The 19,483-nt window shown below is 39.4% G+C and overlaps 1 protein-coding gene and 2 long non-coding RNA genes across 17 annotated transcripts in view; 1 reads left to right on the top strand and 2 right to left on the bottom strand.

Annotated features, from left to right (window-relative positions):
- Positions 1-19,483, bottom strand: part of LOC124627540 (NACHT, LRR and PYD domains-containing protein 3) — a 285,770-nt gene that overhangs the window by 242,507 nt on the left and 23,780 nt on the right. The gene's annotated exons all lie outside the window — the stretch shown is intronic.
- Positions 14,854-17,015, top strand: LOC128630212 (uncharacterized). The gene is made up of 3 exons (XR_008394596.1): positions 14,854-15,105; positions 15,684-15,901; positions 16,631-17,015. It is a non-coding gene; the product is annotated as an uncharacterized LOC128630212 (long non-coding RNA).
- On the bottom strand, positions 17,070-18,437 carry LOC128630178 (uncharacterized). The gene is made up of 3 exons (XR_008394546.1): positions 17,653-18,437; positions 17,310-17,555; positions 17,070-17,224 (listed from the first exon to the last, which is right to left on the bottom strand). It is a non-coding gene; the product is annotated as an uncharacterized LOC128630178 (long non-coding RNA).

Consider the following 19,483-nt stretch of genomic DNA (forward strand, 5'->3'; position numbering starts at 1 on the left):
AATATTTATTTCTATATTGAGACCAATGATTTTTAATTCAGCCCATGTTTCTTTAGCGCGATAACACTCTAACAGGAAATGTTCGAGTGTTTCCTCTTCATTACAATTAGGCATCGGGCATTTACTGGTTTTTACAAAACAGCTCCATTTTACAACCGCTCTTACTGGGAGCCTTCTTACAGCGACTAACCAAGTTGTATCTCTCAGGTGTTCAGATAGGATTTTATTCTGTAAATTTTGGAGACATTCTTTGTTTTGGTCTTCCTCCAAATTTCTGAAAGCCACAGGGTTACAATAAACTCGATCAACAATTAAAAGATATATTTCTTTGCTCGAGTCTTTCACCCAATCGATGTTTAGATCTTTAAATTTGTCAGTGAAGTCGGAAAACATCAGTTTATAATACGGAATACCTTTCCTCGATGGACCTTTTTTAGATTTCCAGTTAGAGATGTTCCCTATCCATTCGGTTTGCCTGGCAATACCACTCGCGATGATTTTGCACACTGCTATTTTAGTTTTTAAGGATATATCGACAGCCCCAAGGCCTCCCAGTTCCCTTCTCTTAAAAAGGAGCTCACGTTTTGTAACCTCACGAGTCGTATCCCATATGAAATTACAGCATATTTTATGAAGTCTTTTTACCCAAACTTCTGTCGGAGGTAAGATGCATGATAAAAACAGTATTTTTGATAATAGAAAAGTTTTAATAATATTTATTCTAGTTTTATAACTTAGATTACATGATTTCCATTTATCAATTTCATCTTGTATTATTTCTTCTTTTTTTGACCAGTTATGGTCAACACAGCCATTATTATCTATATATATATACCTAAAACCTTTAATTGCTGAACTTCTGGGACATCTATGGGAAATTTGTTTTTTTCATTTCCAATCCAGACACATTCCGTTTTAGCTTTATTTAAGGAGGCTCCAGAGACTTGCTCATACTCGCTAAAATATTCAAAGATGATGTCTAGTTCTTGTTTAGATTTCACAAATACAGTTATGTCATCAGCATAAGCAGAGATCACGACTCTGTTCTTTCCTATTTGAAGACCTTTAAGTCTATGATCATCTTGGATTTTTTGTACAAGTGGGTTTATAGATAAAATATATAGGGCTGCACTCAGAGGGCACCCTTGCTTTACACCCCGCATAACTTCAAATGGTTCAGTCAAAGAACCGTTAACATTTACTTCAACCGTCGATTTAACATAAAGGCATTTAATCATGTTTATGAAATTTTCAGGGAATTGATACAGTTTTAAAATCTCCCACAAATAGTCTCTTGAGATATAATCAAATGCTTTTCTTTGGTCCAAAGCCACAATGTAAAAACTGTCACCATTTTTATCAAAAACTAGTTCTCTTAATGTGTTCAAGTTGTCCCACATAAATCTTCCCTTTATTGCACATGTTTGTTGTTTAGCTATTATTACATCCAAATAGTCACTCATCCTGTTCATAATGGTCTTTGCAAAAATCTTATAATCGACATTCATTAGGGTGAGATGTCTCCAGTTGTTGATATCACTCATTTCACCCTTTTTATACAACAAGGATAAAACGCCTTCATAGAACGAGTCATGCATGTAACCTCTAGCGATCCCATCATTGAAGGCTTGCGTTAATAATTTAGCCAAATCTATGGTGCATGCATGATAAAAATCAGACGGGAGACCATCTTTCCCTGGAGACTTTTTTAGATTTAATTGTTTAATGGCATCAACAACCTCAGCCTCTTTTATTTCCTCACCTAAGCTCTTGGAAGGCGGGTCAACACTATTTTTTACATTCAAAAAGGTTTTTAGGAGTTTATTATCTATTTCAATTGAGTTGTACATGTTTGAACAAAGGATCCGAACAGCATCTCTGACGTCTTTAGGATTTTTTACTATAGTTCCATTATCTGTTTTAATGGCTTCGATATATTGGGCTTCTTTCCTTTTATTAAATAGTGAAATTGCTTTTGTTTGATTTAGAAGTTCATCGGAAATTATTCCTGCTCGGACTTGAATGTTCAGTAAAAACTCATTATTTAAAGTTTCTATCTCTTTTTTCAAATCCTTTAAGTTGTTTTCCTCACTTTCATCTCTTGTATTTTTCAGTTTTAGGTTTATATATTGTGTCATAATTGTATTGTACTTCTCATTTTTTTCTTTATTAAAACATAGACATTTGTATTTAAGAAATTTTTTAATCTGGATCTTAAAAACTTCCCACAAATCACAATAATTGGTCGTGAGGATATCTAAAGTTTTAATCCTATTAATTTCTTCCTTTAATTCTATAATCAATAAAGGACTTTTCAAGATTTGTGTGTTTAATTTCCAATAGTTTCTTCTTTCTTCATTTTTAAGTCTCATGCCACATATAACTGTCAAGTGGTCCGACTCAACCAAGAGTTTTGTTGTATAAAATTTTGCCTCAAAATTATTATTAATATATATCCTGTCAATCCTAGTTTTACATGTTTTATCAAACCTTGTAAAGTCCACTTTCTCGGGATATAATGTCCTAAATATGTCGGTGAAATGCTGTTCATTCATTATAGATTTAAGGACACCACCTTCTCTCCTAATTTTACATATTTTGGAAGAAATTTTATCATTATCATCTGTGATTGTATTAAAATCACCGCATACAATGGTATAGAAACCGACACACAGGAGCATTTTAAGCTTTTTAAAAAGCCGGATTTTACCAACAGTATCCTGTGCTGTGTATACATTTATTACTCTAATTTTTTTTTGTGCAATAAAACACATCTATAAACATTAATCGACCAGGAATTATTTCACGGCTCTTAATTATTTTAAATTTATTGTTATAAAATAAGGTCGCAATACCATCAGCTTTACTTTCACCTATTGAAAAGATTGAAGGACCTTTGATCCATAGACTTTGAGCGTCCTGTACGTCTGCAAAACTGCTTAATCTGGTCTCTTGTATACATAAAATATCAACATGTTCACCACTCAATATATTTAACTTTTTCACTTGATTCATTTTTGCCTGAATCCCTCTAACATTACATGTGGCAACAGTTAAATTTGAAAAAACCATAAAAATTAAGAGAAGGATCTTCTCCGATAGATATTATTGCATGTCCATTAGTCCACATTTTCTCAACATTATCCACATCATTTAACCTTAATTCCTGCAGACATATATCACATTTCTTTTTAAATGATATAGGAATTGCAGTTAAAATCAAAGACATTGTGTCATAAAAAAGGGAAGAAAAGTAGGCGATATACATCATTCCTTAACCTTTTTTGCATTGTCAACATTTCCAGGAGAATTCCTCTTTCGCCTTTGGCGTTTATATGGATAGTCTAAAGTGTTTTTACCTTTCGACAGCGTGGGAGTGTCCGCAGTGTCACCTGTGTTGTCGGCGATTGTCCGAGTTGTTCCACTTTCACCAGCTGGATGCGATGACTCCTCTCGGCCCTGTAGGCTTCCTGCAGGTGTAGAAATGATCTGGGTCGCTCCGGTCTCTCCCTCTGAGCACGTAGGCTCCTCTGGGGCTTGTAGACCTCCTTCCGGGGTTGAGCCGATCCGAGTCTCGCCGACTTCTACAGCTGATAGCGCAGGAAACTCCGATGCTTGCCGTGTCTCCACAGACGAAAGACTGGGCGGAGATGCTCCGCTGCTTCCAGCAGGTACTTCCGGTGTCTTCCGTCTCCCTTCCGGGGTCAGAGATTCGGCGCTGCTCTCAGAGTCCTCGCTGTCGCTGGTATCGGTGCTGCTTGAGTCACTCCCAGATGTCGAGTCGTCCTCACTTGTGTGTAGTTTATTTTCTTCCCAGTTGTTATCCTCTTTATCGTTTGTTTTGGTCTCTGTGTTATGTGCGTTTTGTGTTGCATTCTGGTCAATGTCTTTTTGATTTTTCGGCATTCTTAGTTTATAGCTGTAAGAATTTGGGCATTGAAAATATATATGCCCAGTTTCATTACATAAATTACATACTTGTGTATTTCTACAACTCTTTCCTTTGTGGCCAAAGCTTCCGCATTTCCAGCACTTTGTTTTCTCACAGTCCTTTGCCTGATGGTCGGAATCGTTACATATAAAACATCGCTTTGTTTGGCCGGGGTATGTAATCGTTCCATTGTATGGTCCCATGGAAATGGAATTTGGTATCTGGAATATACTTCCGTCGTGGTTTTTCTTGAGTTTTATTTTATATCTCCTGACTCCATACCATATCCCGAACTGGTCCAGCGGCTTGTCAACAGGGTTCAGTATCTCACCAAACCTTAAAAGGTATTGTTCTACATCCGAGTCAGCGATTCTCCCAGTCCAAAACTTTACTACAATGCTCTTTATGTCTTGGGGAGCTGATGTAGTCATCTCCCAGTTTTTCCAGAATTCACTTCCTGTATTATTATTAAAAATTTGAGAAAATGTTTGAAGTGCCTGTTCTTTGGTAAAACATATTTCATACTCTTTTCTGTTAGGCATTGCAATAAAAGAGTATACATCTGTAGTCGATATCCATTGACTACTTAAAAGGTTTACTCCGACTTCTGCCCTGTCTGGCGCTTCTCCTTCTCCACTGTAACGTAGTCTGACCCAGTGCCTCCCCGCCGACGGCGAGGAGGCCCCACGGGGTGACATACCGAACCCCGGGTGGCGATAATTATCACCTTGTTAAAGGTGTTTTTGTTGTTGATGTCGTTAAAGTCTTTAGTTTCAAATTACGAACGAGGATACCACTTGCAAAAAGAGAGTATTAATTACCACCCTTGCCTCTGCCAGACATGATGCTGCTCCCGAAGTCAAGTCACTCAATAAAACTTCTCGCGCAGCGCCCACCTATTTATCCACACTCGACAGGACCTAGTTGAGAACAGGCCAGGAGGCGGGCCTAACGCCAACGGTCACACAATAGCTCTCTTTTTCTAAAACAAACACTAGGCACTGCTTTTCACCTGCTAACGTCTTCTTCTTCCCCATTCTCTCTCTCTCTCTCTAATCACTGGCCTTCTCTTTTCACATTTCCATTTTCACTATCTGTGTTACAGTCGATGTACACACTGTGTTTGAACCTAAATGTCATGCATCAACCAAAACTGCGCCTCCAGAATGACGGCTGAGCTTAAGATTGGCAAAATATGTCGCAGCAGTTGCATTCGTCAAATAAACTATGAGCAATTAAGTAGTGCCAATGAGATAATTACAGCAATGCGTAATGTCCAATAAGCTCAAAAAGAGTCGGACTCCTCGCACACTTTATTCTACTTGGCCAATCAAACACAATTATGAACTGGGATTCTGATAGTTGTGCGCCTTTAACTCACTGTGTAGAAAAATGAGGTCAGCTATATAGACAACAATTTTCATTACGTATTTAATTACTTCGATTGAGGTCATTATTAGAAGTAGTAGTAGTAATAGTAAAATACCTTCTGTTTTAGGCGGCGTGTGTTGTGCTGGATGGAACATGACTGCCCTCGTGTGGCCAAACTCGGGAACGGCAATTTCCCAAAAATTGCAGTATTCTCTTATTAAGCTTTTAATAGCGGTGTTTATAAGTCTATATTTGTATTATTTGGCAAATAGTGGGGTAAGAAGTAATAGATGCTATGAACATTCATGTTTCTCTCACCACTGGGGCAGAGGTGGCTTAGTGGTTAAGGCTCTGGTTTACTGATCAGAAGGTCAGGTCACCATATCATGACCCTGTGCTCTGACCCCAGCATCCTGACATGTTGGGGTATGTGAAGAAAACAATTTCACTGTGCTTTACTGCATATGTGACCAATAAAGACTCATTATGTAGACTTATAAATGACACTTTTAATTCTAAATCAGCTGCTAAACGATGTGCAGACTAAATTATGTGCAGATGTAAAAACAAAATGCTAAACACATTCTCTATTTGTGTGTGTGGTTTTTTGTACTGTATGTGTATTTCATCAGTGTTGCTATGAGTTTATTAATAATAATAATAATAATAATAATAATAACGCAACTCATCAGTGTTATTACTGTGCATTGTCTAGTTTTCACGTATCAAGGACAATACACGGAGCTTCTGAACTGTTTAACAGCATTATTATTATTATTATTATTATTATTATTATTATTATTATTATTATTATTATTATTATTACTATTAGTTGGCCAATTATTTTTTTGATTAATCGTATGGGGTGGAGCGAACTTTCAGTACCATTTGTTTTTGTTTATTTAATATAAAGTCCACAAACTGAGTGTAACAAATATAAACTTCACAGTAAAACTTTACACAACTGTTTGTACAAAACAGAAAAGAACCCAACACACACACACACACACACACACACACACACACACACACACACACACACACACACACACACACACACACCAGAATATATATTATTAATTTAGGACTATAGTTTAATTCGGTGCTTTTTGTGCATCTATAAAAAAAAAAAAACTAATGCATAAATACTATATATATATATATATATATATATATATATATATATATATATATATATATATATATATATATAGTCCTAAATGAATAATAAAAACTCACTTTCACTGCACCTTGTGGTTTCTGTTCCTCGGTGTCTTTAGACATTATTTTACTTTTGATCATAATGTTTGAATTAGACATTACAGATCTTACTCGCGCTACACTCTGTATCAGCGCGTCTACACCGCGCGTGACCAGCAACGTGTCCTCGTTACTAACATGTCACTTCCGACAGAATTTACACTGCAAGCGCGCAGGTACAGCATATAATGACAAACTTAAATTAAACTAAACCTTTTGAACAGCTTGCACCAGTTTCCCCTGCCCCTTACACACAGTGGAGCATTTTGGATATAAACATAAGTTCAATTCAATTCAATTTTATTTGTATAGTGCTTTCTACAATAGACATCGTCTCAAAGCAGCTTTACAGAAATATCAACACGGTATACAGATATTAAAGGTATGAATTTATCCCAACTGAGCAAGCCACTGAGTGGCGACGGTGGTGAGGAAAAACTCCCTAAGATGTTTTAAGAGGAAGAAACCTTGAGAGGAACCCGACTCTGTTGTTACCCAGATGAGGATGGGTTCCTTCTGTTAGTGTGAAAAAGTTCATTATGGATGCATATGAAGTCTGTATGGCCTTAGGAGCAGCCGTAATCACACGAGTTGAAATTCATGTTAGATGCTCTGTTGTCATCGATAGCAAAGTAAGCAGGATAATTGTTAGTGTAAAGAAGATTGTACTGCTATTCCTCCTAAGGCCACATCGACTGGAGGGGAGAAGAGAACATATTTATTCATTCATTTATCTTACACAAAATTTTATTTTCATTAATAGTTTGTTTACGTACACACAGACACAGACACACGCACGCACGCACGCACACACACACACACACACACACACACACACACACACACACACACACATGAAACATGAATTTTATTCTCTTTTAACCATCCTTTGGTGGACCCTTATGTGCTTTTTGTGCTTAGGGCTGTTGGCCTGCTGCATGACCCACTTTCTCTTGAGATTCAGTTCACAGACAGATGTCCTGAAACTTTCCTTTAGAATTCACTGTTATAATTCAGAATTCATTGTTCCATCCATTATTGAAAGGTTCTTATAAGTAAGGTTCTTATGCTGGAATGTAGTGTTTGTTTTCTCCAAACATAACACTTCTTATTTAAACCAAAAGGTTATATTTTTTCACACAAAACATTTTCCCACGTAATCATTAGCAAATTGCAGATGGGCTGTAATGTTCTTTTTGGAGAGCAGTGGTTTTCTCCTTGTAACACTGTAATTCACTCCATTGTTGTTCAGTGTTCTCCCGATGGTGAACTCATGAACATTAACATTAGCCAATGTGAGAGAGGCCTTTGTTTGCTTAGAAGTTACCCTGGGTTCCTTTGTAACCTCAGGGACTTTTACATGTCTCACTCTTGGAGTGATTTTGGTTGGTTTCTAATAAACATACTAGGTTCTCTTTTTTGATTAAATTACAGCTAATAGTAACTAGTGACCTAGACGTATTAGGTGTAATTTATGCACTAGTCAAATATTAACCCCACCCCATCCAGTTAATAGTTATAGTTGAAATGAAGCTATCTGGCACCCCGACATTCAGGTCTCTCCCTCAGCACTTATTGTAGAACAGCGGTGCTACAGAGGCGCAGACCACATGCCGATTCTCTCTCTCTCTCTCTCTCTCTCTCTCTCAGTCTTACCTAGTTTATAACTTATAACCTTGGTACCCAAAGTTTCCCCCTTTTAATGTAATTTAGTTCCTTTTAATTTTGTGCCAGATCAACAAAAAATCCTCCAGTGTGTTTATCCCTGAAAAGAAAATGAAACAGAACACACACACGCTGCTTGTATAATAGAAAACAGTTGACCTGTGTTAAATGACTCAATGTTTTTAAGTCTGTTTTTACATCTGTTACGCTTCCGCCGGTGGATGGCGCTGTGTCGTCGAAGCGCAAAGACTGCTGCAGAGCGCGCGTGCACGAGACTCTGACATATGGACACGCGCGGCTCGTTTGTTTTGATTTACTTCCTGTCCAGGTATTGGCTTATGTTCGAGGGTGTGTCTTTATTTCTCGAGGTGTCTATGCTTTAGATAATTATGTTGGTTATTTAAACCCCTCGTGTGGCTGCGCACTTCGCGCAGTATTATAGTTTGTAACGTTAGTAGTGTTTAAGGAGTATAGCTTTAGCGCTGTGTTAGAATGCGTGTAGCATGCTAGCGGTCTCAGTTCCATGTTCTGTTTTCGAGTAATGCCTAGACTGTAGTTCCATGGTTGATCCAGCTAGTCCTGTTCAGCATAGACCGCGTTTCTTGTGTTCTGTTAGTTTGTTCATCAATAAAGACGGCGCTCCTGCGCTTACTTCCTGCTAACTGTCCTGTGTCGTTACATCACCACATTCTTTTGTTCATCTATTACTATTGTTGCAACATAGTACATGCGGTCATACACATTAGGGTTAGTGTGCTACGTGGGCTACACAGTGGTCATTACTAAAGCCATTAATGTACTTTTTGAGTTCCAAATGAATAGTTCAATTCATATCTTGCAGAAACTTTATCTAATTCTAAAGCATCATTGCTATATTTTTTTCTGTCACAGTGAGATGGCAATATTTTGACGGGTGTGGAAGGCCTCACTGGGACATTTTGTATTAGTAGTGTAAAACATATGCATTGGCTTACATATTGGTAGACATGCCAATTTAAAAAAGGTACATGTAGGAAACACTTAAGAGACATCTATATGTAACCAGAAAATGAAGGAATGGGATAGGCTGACTTAAATATCTAGTTGGTGGCTGTGCCTCAGGTGGTAGAGCAGGTTGTCTAATTGTAGGGTTGGCGGTTTGATTCCTGGCCCACATGACTTGAAGTGTCCTTGGGCAAGACACTGAACCCCAAGTTGCTCCTGATGTCAAGTTAGGACCTTGCATGGCAGCTCTGCTACCACTGGTGTGAGAATGGGTGAATAGTTACATCAATATTTGTGTAGGAAAGTTCCTCATATTCAGAGTAGGGCTAGGCAGGTGCTCAAGTTGCTATGATTTAATAAAGCAGCATGTCAGTTACATTTATATTTTTAAATAAGAAGTCATTCACAGTGCATATACACTAAAGAAAACAGTCACCCACTATTTATTTGATAGCACATTGTGCTAATCTGTGTCACATTTTTTATTAAATTAAAGAGACCAGAATGGGGCGCATGGTGGCTTAGTGCTAAGCACGTTCGCCTCCCACCTCCAGGGTTGGGGGTTTGATTCCCACCACAACCCTGTGTGTTCGTAGTTTGCGTGTTCTCCCTGTGCTGCTCCCCCTGTCCAAGGACATGCATGGTAGGCTGATTGGCATGTCCAAAGTGTCTGTAGTGTATGAATGGGTGTGTGAATGTGTATGTGAGTGTGCCTTGCGATGGACTGGTACCCTGTCCAGGGTGTACCCTGTCCTGTGCCCTATGATCTCTGGGATAGGCTCAAGGTTCCTGTATGATAGGAGATATAGAAAATGAAAGGGTGGGTGGATGGAAACCAGAGCGAAATTACATTATCCTGAGTATCCAGTTACACAAATGGAGAGGCGAGTTTAGAATTGGCTAAATAAATCATACACTCTAGAAACAAAGTGGGATATAATCAGTGGTTGATTTTAGACACAATCATTCCTGATAATAATACTGCTGTTGGTTTGAGTTGAGCACTGACAATCAAATTAAAAGAAGAAGAATCCAGTATTTAGTGTTTTTTTTTTTTTTTTTTTAAACAGTGGAGTGATAAATCCTGAGAGACTGCTACAGTGTCCTCCAAGGAATCGATGGCTAATCATAGGCTGAAGTGTTTCAGAGACGTTCGGGACACTCTGTGTAATGAGAATTTCTTTATTGAGTCTTAGTTACAGATTATTGAATATGTTGCATGTTAAATAAGATTCTGATACTAACAATGGGAAATGCTGATTTAAGACAATGGAATGCTCTGAACCTTGATGAGCCATAAAACAAATAAATAAATAAATAAAAAAAGAAAATTCACAAACAAATTAGAAAATCCCATAATTGTCACAAATAAATACATTTTAAGCCCATTAATATTTGGTAATGTGCTGTATTGAGAATCATCATTCTACAAACATTGGAAATTCTCAAGCAGGTAAGTGTTTAAGGGAAGGAACAAAGTTTAAAGTGAACACATTTGGGCCAGTGAGTAAAACCTCATTCTTACATGATCTCAGCACTTTGTGTTTTAAACATGCTTCCAACCATACAAAAATTCATCATGACTGATTGGCTGGGAGGTGACAAGGATTCTGAGTATTGTTCAAGAAAGCTGATGATATATCTGCAGTGAAAACTGTAAAGGTGTACAGATGAATGAGTAGTTCTTACAACCAGGATAATCTGAGTGTTTTGTTTTCTACTATATTAACCTAAATTATCACTATCCCAGAAAAGCTACTGAATATACTTTATCTACTCAATAATATTTGGGAGAGAAACTTAACTAGCATTATTCTACCAGTAAATCTAGCTATTGTTTTAAACTCAAACCGAGGTATAACTATGCTAAACCCAGAAATCAAGAGGCATGTTTAATACATCAATCACATAGTACATATAACAGGGTCTGTACAGATGCTTCATAATGAAATTCCAGGACTTTCAAGGACTGTTTTTTTGTTTGTTTTATGTTTTCAAGGACTATACAAGAGATGTCATTCAAATATATCCTTCATTTCCAAAAAAAAAAAACATTTTTTTTTTTTTTTTTTTTAAAAACAACCATTTTATATAGCTCCTTTTCCCAGCCATGATGGACTAAATTTGTATTTCCCAGTCATTGCTTCATTTTCACCATTGCATCGTATTTTCACTCTGCCTAGTGTCAGCCCTTTATAATACATCCTACTCTGTGCTCACATGCTGAATTTTAATACAGCCAAATTCCCAATAAAGCTGTTCTCATTTACATATTTTTTCTGTTTCTGAAAGCAGGACCTCGCACTCGCCGGGCAGTACTGGCCATTATCTTCTACAGAAAGTAGCTAAGGTTTGTCCAGAAAGTCACTAGATATATTGCTAGATGCATTTAAAAAAAAAAAAAAAAAAAAAAAAAAAAAAAAAAAAAAAAAAAGTGCTAAGGGGGTCTGAGAAGTGGACCGAAGCTGTCCCTGTTAAAATGAATGAGTGAACAGCAGGAGGAGGAGGGGCTGCAGCGGGGAGTACTTTCTACTCTTGAGAGGCTCTTCCTCAACTTCTTCAGACTTGAGAGACTCTTCTTCAGCTTTGTAGCAATCTTCCTCACCTTCCTTGGTCTTGAGAGACTCTTCCTTTTCTTCCCTAGGCTTGAAAGGGTCTTCTTGAACTTCCTCAGTTTTGAGAACCACTTCCTCCAGTTCCTTATTTTTTAAACCTCTCCTTCAACTTCTTCAGACCTGGGACACTTCCTTTCAGTTCAACTTCTTAAGTCTTGAGAAACTCTTCCTCACCTTCTTTGTGTCACGTATCGTGACGGAGCGGAGATAGGACGGATGCAAGTGCAGGATGAACAGTTGTTTATTTGAAAGAGAGACAGGCAGACAAATCCTAAACGTAATCCGCAAACATGCAAGAGGTCAGGCGATTGGCAAACAGGCATACAGGGGGCAAGGCTGGAATCTAGGTCGTGGTCACGGAAAACAGGATCTATAAACAAAACGGGAAACGAACTATGACGAGGAACTGGGAGCGGATAATCCAGCGCGAACTAACTCTAAAAATGGACCGTGACTATGACTCAGATACGAACTAAACTAACTCTACGATAACGTTCCGCGTCGTGTGCTGGAAGGCGCGCGGTATATATGTGGACATGATCAGCGTCTAAACCGCTAGCAGCTGAGAGCAATTCAAACCCTCGTGAAATCCCAGCCAATGACAGAACAGGGAGGAGACATGACAGAAACATAAACAAAACACACGTGTCCAGATGTCACTACTGTCAACAACGGAAAAGCAGGTGCTCGCGCATTCGCGCTTAGAGCACGCTGCTTCAAGGGGGAATCATGACACTTTGGTCTTGAGAGACTCTTCCTAAACTTCTTCAGGCTTGAAAGGCTCTTCCTAAACTTCCTAAGTTTTGAGAAAATCTTCCTCAACTTCTTTATTTTTGAGAACCTCGTCCTCAACTTCTTTATTTTGGAGAAACTCTCCCTCAACTTCCTTATTTTTGAGAACTTCTTCCGTACCTTCCTCAGGCTTGAGAGGCTCCTCAACATCCTTGGTCTTAAAAGGCTCTTTCTCAGCGTTGCCAGGCTAGATCAGCTCTTCCTCATGTTCCTCTTGAAAGGCACATTCTTAATCATGATGCGCTTCTTTGAATTCCTCGTTCTCAATTTGGATCTTTCTCAATTTCACCAGACTTGATGAAAGACACGTCTCAACTCATCTTTGTGATGCTGTTCCCCAAGTTTCATAATATTGAGAGGGTTTTCTTTTCCCCAGTTTTAGGAGACTCTTCTCCTCTCTTTTCAGTCTCAAAGTTCTTCCATGATTTCCATTAACATTTCAGGGCTCTTTTTCAATTTCCTTAGTATTTAGAAGCTCTCTCTCTCTCTCTCTCTCTCTCTCTCTCTCTCTCACTCTCTCTCTCTCTCTCTCTCTCTCTCTCTCTCTCTCTCTCTCTCTCTCTCTCTCTATATATATATATATATATATATATATATATATATATATATATATATATATATATAAAATTCTTCTGAAAAACTTGTATGAAGAGAGAGATCAAGGTGCCATGGTGCGGGCCAAGTTTACACAATATACTAAAATGGACTCATCTACATCTTTCTTCTTTGCACTGGAGAAAAAAACAGAGAGAAGAAGTCCATCAGCCACTTGAAACTACCCAATGGACAAGAAACTACCGACAAAGATAACATCATTCTACAAGCGCTAAGTCACCGGGGCTGGATGGATTGACCTCCGAATTTTATAAAACATTCTGGTCCTTGATTGGCCCAGACCTGCACTTTGTCATACTCAGATGTATGGAAACAAAAGTCTTACCCCTTAGCTGTAGGAGAGCTGTAATTACCCTGTTACCCAAAAAAGGAGACCTTGGTAGCTTAAAGAACTGGCGTCCTGTCTCCCTCCTTGGGACAGATTATAAAATCTTTTCAAAGGCATTAACAAACCGCCTTAAAAGATTTTTAGCCACAATACTACATGATGACCAGTCATACTGCATCCCAGAACGCTCAATCTTCAGCAACCTTTTTCTGGTGCGAGACCTGTTGCACCTCACAGAGCTATATAAGGTAGAGATGGGACTAGTGTCACTAGGTCAAGAGAAGGCTTTTGACAGATTGGATCATGGTTATCTTTTTAAGACCCTAACAGCTTTGGGCATTGGTGGACGCTTCATCTCATGGATTAGGCTGCTGTACACTGATGTGTACAGTATGCTGAAAATAAACGGAACACTAACAAGAACTTTTCCGTGCACAGAGGTGTTCCACAAGGCTGTAGCCTGTCCGGTCTGCTGTACACTCTCCCCATTGAGCCCCTGCTAAGACACCTGCGAGAAAATCTGCAAGGGTTTTCAGTGTTAAGCCCTGATTTATCTGATGTGACCACAGTCAAGCTCACAGCATATGCTGATGATCTGACGGTGATAATCAGGTCAGAGGATGACATCAGTCACGTGTTTTCTGGCCTGGATGTCTTTCAGAGCGCATCATCTGCACGTGTAAACTGGAACAAAACTGATGCCTTGCTTCTAGGTCAATGGCAGGAGGAAAATATACCTCACCTCCCATAGGAGTGTTCATGGAGGGACTGAGAATACTTGGGATCTTCTTTGGCACAGATCGATATATGCAGAAGAACTGGGATGGATTGACCAATAAGGTTCTAGAAAATCTAAATAGATGGAGATGGATTCAATCACAGCTGTCCTATAGGAGCAGGGTCCTAGTGATAAACAACTTGGCTGCCTCGATGCTGTTGGCTCAAATTTAGCCTATTACCCCAAAACACTTAAAATTCAACTTAGAAGCCAATACTCACATCTACCTCAGAGCCCAGTTGGAGATAGAAAAAAATACACCAGCCGTGAGTGAGAAGAAGCAAGGGTCCAGATTTATTGTTCCGTTCCACCACACGAGATCCACACCGATGAGAATTCTCAGAAGTGATCCCCCTACCCTGAGCTTAAGCTCCAGTATTTATACTGTATTTACACACTAAATAGCCCATATGTTTCAAGAAGACTATGATCTCACTACCAATAGGGTTAAAAAAAGAGCTCATTTACCTAAAATAAAAACCCAGAGTTTCCAGTTACTCAGAGGATCAGAAACCAGAGTTTTCAGTCACCCAGAGAATCAGAAACCAGAGTTTTCAGTTACCCAGGGCATCAGAATCTTCAGTTTTGATTTACCTAGAGAATAGAAAGTGGAGGAGACTAAACAATCTAATGGGACCTTGGTCTTATTGTTATCTCGAGGGGGGGGCAGTTTGACCCAGCCACCCTTATAACTGGCTCTCTTCATGGTTCTCTTAAAATTTAGGCCTCCCTTGCGAGACGAGAATCTTCACCATCTGAATCATGAGTAAGTTATATTTTCCTGTATATCTAGTTTATATTTTATTTTCAGATTTACTCTATATCTCTTATTATATATACTGCTTGAAAAAACAGTTTACTGTACTTCCTACTTCTTATCATTTTTATAAAGAGTATATATATATATATATATATATATATATATATATATATATATATATATTAATATTAAGATATTATAAGGGTAATGTCTTATAATAATAACATATATATATATATATATATATATATATATATATATATATATATATATATATATATATATATATATGTTATTATTATAAGACATTACCCTTATAATATCTTAATATTCCTTTTTATTATTCTTATAAAGTTATAATAGTATGTGTGTGTGAGAGAGATTGTGTGTGTGTGTGTTATGTCTACTTGCCCGCCCTTGACTGTACAAGGGTGTGTGTGTGTGTGTGTGTGTTTTAGCACTCCTCAGCTCGTACACTTCTTTCGACTTTTTGACTAACAACCCATAGTGTATTACTCTTAAAGATCTTTAAAGTGTTTTTCCAATTTATCCACATCTGACTAATACCGCTTCTGTATGTCTAGGTGCCGGTGCCCGTCGTCAGTCCCTTCTCTCTCCGTTACTGGACCTGGATCTGGATCTGGATCTGGACACTCATTACCAGCTTGTGCATCTCACTGCTGATATCATGATGCTACTTAACTATCTTCGCAGCACCCCCTCTAGGAATGGAGATCCGGGGTTCCCCCCTCTTCTTCGATACAGAATCTGCCTACAGCATCTACAGCAATCTACAGCAAATGTGAGTATTTGCTTCTATGTTGAATTTTAAGTGTCTTTGGGTAATTGGCTAAATTTAGGCCAGCAACTTTCAGCTTATATGCATGAACACAATCCATTATAGCTGATGTATCGTGTAGCATGACTGAAGTGATGTGCAGGTCTTCAAATCTAATACTTTTTAATATCATAGTCAAGAAATTTCCAAAAATGTAAGTGCTGATACCTGCAGCTACCCTGTGCTTAACTGATGAAACAGTGAAGGAACAGCCCACACCTGTCCATGAAACAGATTTTCAGTAAAATGGCCAATTACTTTTGGTCCCTTGAAAAAGAAGGGGCTACATATTAAAGAGCTGTAATTCCTAAACCATTCCTCCAATGTGGATGTGAATACATTTAAATTAAAGATGAGGGACTGCACTTTAAGCCCACATTCATTATTTAACTGTAACTTGAATAAGTGTGTAATAAGCCTCAGCATTTTTATTATCAGCTACAAGCAATCTGCTTCATTACATTTATTCTCAGTGAATATGAAATTACTGCAGATATATTTATCATCCCCGGGGAGGGTCTCTGTTTGCACAAAGGACCAATCACAACTGTTGTCTGCATACACAGATGTTATTACAGTTTTTTTAGAGGTGCACATCAGGCAACGCAAAGGTCTGACGTAGAAGTATAAATAGCCTTTTTAGCGTGTCTCGAATTGCAGAAGTTGTCAACTGCTTCGCCTCATGTTCATTAGATGCTGTCCGAAAGAACGCATTAACATCAAGGGCAACAAGTGCTGAGATTGTGACGGTGATGAAAAGGTGGCTGCAGCTGGCTTCAGACCGTGGAGGAGGATGGAAGAGGTGCAACAAACAGTAGCTTGTCCTGACTAGGAACGCATAAACCATTATAATCAACGAGGAAAAAATTCAGCGGTGATCAGCCTGGAGCTCACGAGTGTATGCCCAGGATGACACTCTCTCCCTGGGCAAAGCCTGCGAACTTCACCCACTGCCCGGAGCTCAGTCCATGTACTTTCGGAAATTTCGGCTGTGTGGTCTCGCCATGAGTGATGCTACTGTACTTTTGGACATGTCAAAATATTAAGACAATGGGAATTCAGTTCAAACATTTTAATGAAATATTTACACACACACACACACACACACACACACACACAGGGCCATTAGCCAAAAACAACCGGCCTATGTAGCACCTATGCCCGCAGCGGACTCTAGCGGAGACTGGGCGGAGTGTGCCTCGCTGACCGACAGCTCCACGACTCAGCTAATTGCTGTAGCACATCGTCTTGGTCACGAGCATGCGTTGTTCGTCTTTTGCGTTCGCACTGTGAACAGGAGACATTTCTCTATCACTTTAACGTTTAACACATTGGAATGAATTTGTTAAAAAAACATTTTAATCATGCTTACGTAGGTTGCTAGAGCTGTGGGGATGTCCGACACAGTGATGTCTCTTCCCACGAGTGCCCGCAGGGCAAGCTTGACATGCGCAGAAATCCTGGCCTGTGTGCCAGAAAAGAAAAGCCACCCCACAGAAGTCTCATATCCCGGCATATGCTTCCTCAGGTGGCAGAAAGCTTTCAGCCACTTCAGCTCCAGCTTGGTGACGGCTAGCTTAGCGAGTCCAAAAGCAGAGGCAGGTTTGTGCTGCTTCACCTGGGAGAAAAGGACAATGAATGAAAAATATTAAACACCCCCATGTACAACACAGCAGCCCCTGGAAATAAAAGTGAAATACACAGAAGTTACTTACATTGATCAGAAAGAGTCAGCCTTCTCGAGGTTCTCAAACTCCTCAGTCGTGAGGTTCTGCAGGACTCCGGTCCTGTGTCCGCTGACCGAAAAGAAGTGAGCACACAGCAGCCCGATGCAATGGTTGAGCATGTCCGGGTCTGCTGGACGAGTTCAGATCATCCAGTGAAACAGGGACAGCGTCCGACAGTTTGCCGTGCAGGAGCTGTAAGTACTCCCTCACTCTTCTCCGCTCGCACGCCTTGCCTGTGGAGCACGACTCGACCGGACAGATGTCTGCACTCCCACTGCAGCAGTCTCTGGAGACTCCACAGCCTCGTGGAGCCAACTCGGCCCTCGGACAGCCTCTCATCAAGTTAATGGAGGAACTTGGAAACACGCGTCAGAAATAACTTGGCCGGAGTGACCTTGTACCGCTGGCACAATGATTTCATCCATTCAAGGACTCTCGAGACATTGTCGATGTACTTCAGGTGGGCTGTGTTGTGGATAAAAATGACATGAAATAAACATGAGGGACACTTAGTATGAGTAATATGTAGTTTTATTGATAATTCACAGGACTGGTGGGTGCGTAATCTTGAGGAGAGTGGTGGGGGGAAGAAAATGGGGTGCGTCCTGGGGACATGGGAAAGTCAGCAAAGGTGAAGTGAGAGGACCACTGAGAGTGGGGCGGACTGGTAGGTGAGAAGAGGGAAGAATGGTCGGGGACCAGGTCAGAGAAGGTGACATCTTCCTCAGACTGAAAGCTGGAGGGGGGTTTTGGCTGTGTAGAGGCGTCAATACACACATTCACGGGGCAGATTTTGTGTCGCGGGGGGGGGGGGGGGGGGGGGTTGGGGGGGGGGGGGACCCCGCATTTCCATTTCCAGAGGGGGTGCTGCGAAGATAGTTAAGTAGCACCATGATATCAGCAGTTAGATGCGCAAGCTGATAATGAGTGTCTAGATCCAGATCCAGTAAAGGGGAGAAGAAGGAATGACGATGGGCACCTAGACATACAGAAGCGGTATTAGGCAGATATTGACAAATTGGATTTCCACTTTAAAGATCTTTAAGAGTACTACACTATGGTTTAATAGTCGAAGAGTCAAACAGAAGAATAAGAGCTGAGGAGTGCTAACACAGACACACACACACACACACACACACTTACACACACACACACACACACTCTCGTACAGTCAAGGGCGGGCATGTAGACATAATACACACACACACACACACACATATAACATTATAACTTTATAAGAATAATAAAAAGGAGTATTAAGATATTATAAGGGTAATATCTTATAATAATAGAAAACTCTATAAAATACAGAATAGTAGGATATGTAGGACAGTAGAAGGGTAATATAATGATTTTATGAAGTAGGAAGTACAGTAAATCGTTTTTCAAGCAGTATAACTATATATAAAATAGAGATATAGAGCAAATATGAAAATAAATTATAAACTAGAAATACAGGAAAATGTAACTTACTCATAATTCAGATGGTGAAGATTCTTGTCTCGCAAGGAAGGCCTTAATTTTAAGAGAAAACCATGAGGAGCCATTTATAAGGGTAGCTGAGTCAAGCTGCCCCCCCCCCCTCCACTTTTGAAGCTAATGGTTATTTGAAAACCCTTGGTTTTGATTATATTTGTAAGTTGAAAAGCCCTGTTTTTTGAGCTAATGGTAAGTTGAATAGCTCTTTTTTAACCCTATTGGTATTGATATCATAGTCTTCTTGAAACATATGGGTTATTTACTGTGTAATTACAGTATAAATACTGGAGCTTAAGCTCAGGGTATCAGATCACTTCTGAGAATTCTCATTGGTGTGGAT

Source organism: Ictalurus punctatus, unplaced genomic scaffold, assembly GCF_001660625.3.
Source record: "Ictalurus punctatus breed USDA103 unplaced genomic scaffold, Coco_2.0 Super-Scaffold_100046, whole genome shotgun sequence".
NCBI classification, from domain to species: Eukaryota; Metazoa; Chordata; class Actinopteri; order Siluriformes; family Ictaluridae; genus Ictalurus; species Ictalurus punctatus.